This window comes from Dendrobium catenatum, unplaced genomic scaffold, assembly GCF_001605985.2.
Source record: "Dendrobium catenatum unplaced genomic scaffold, ASM160598v2 fragScaff_scaffold_1567, whole genome shotgun sequence".
NCBI lineage: Eukaryota > Viridiplantae > Streptophyta > Magnoliopsida > Asparagales > Orchidaceae > Dendrobium > Dendrobium catenatum.
In genome coordinates, this window is record NW_021320029.1 from 347,988 (window position 1) to 348,835 (window position 848).

The following is an 848-nucleotide window of genomic DNA, read 5'->3' on the forward strand; positions in this document are numbered from 1 at the left end:
ATTTAAAAAAAAAATCTCATCAAAATATTTATGTTCAAATAATAATAATAATAATAATAATAATAATAATAATTTTAATAGTTAGAGAGAGATAAATAAATAAATAGATGAATAAAATAAAAAAATGTAATATACTAAAAAATGTTAAAAAATGATAATTAGAGAAATAATAAAATAAACAGGTTTATTCAAATTTATTTCATCTCATATACATTTTAAATTAAGTGGATTTGTAGTTTTTATTTTTTTTAAAGTGGATTTGTAGTTATGTTTAGTATATAATCAACATTATGATTCAACTATCATCAAATCAATTGTTGTTTATTAACCCATATTTATTGAAAATTTATGCCTTTCTTGAGCTCGAAAAAAATTGAAATTGTTATTAAAATATTCTATCATTGATAAAATTTTGTTAAGAATAAATTAAGCTAATTTTATTCCTATCAAATTTGTCTAACAAGAATTAGCTATGTGATTGTCCCACATCTGTAAGACGCTAGAAATCGCTTTGTTTATATAATAACATCACGGCAACTCGATTGTCTCTTCGGAGACATCCGATAAAATTGGAACGATACAGAGAAGATTAGCATGGCCCCTGCGCAAGGATGACACGCATAAATCGAGAAATGGTCCAAATTTTTTTGATGCGTGAGGTTTTGAAGATTCTCACTAGGTTTTCGTTCGCTCATCCTTGCAATTTTTTTTTGATTCGAAAGGCTTTGTAGATTCTCATTAGGTTTTCGTTCGCTCATCCTTCCAAAGTTCTTATGTTTTTGTTCTCTCATTTGATCATAACTTCTGTAATTTCTATTTCGTCTTCTTCGACTTTCTGATTTTGGCTA

At 26.2% G+C, this 848-nt stretch overlaps 1 non-coding gene across 1 annotated transcript; it reads left to right on the forward strand.

Annotated features, from left to right (window-relative positions):
* Positions 1-544: 544 nt before the first annotated feature.
* Positions 545-647, forward strand: LOC114581163. The gene has a single exon (XR_003703021.1). It is a non-coding gene; the product is annotated as a U6 spliceosomal RNA (small nuclear RNA).
* Positions 648-848: the final 201 nt, after the last annotated feature.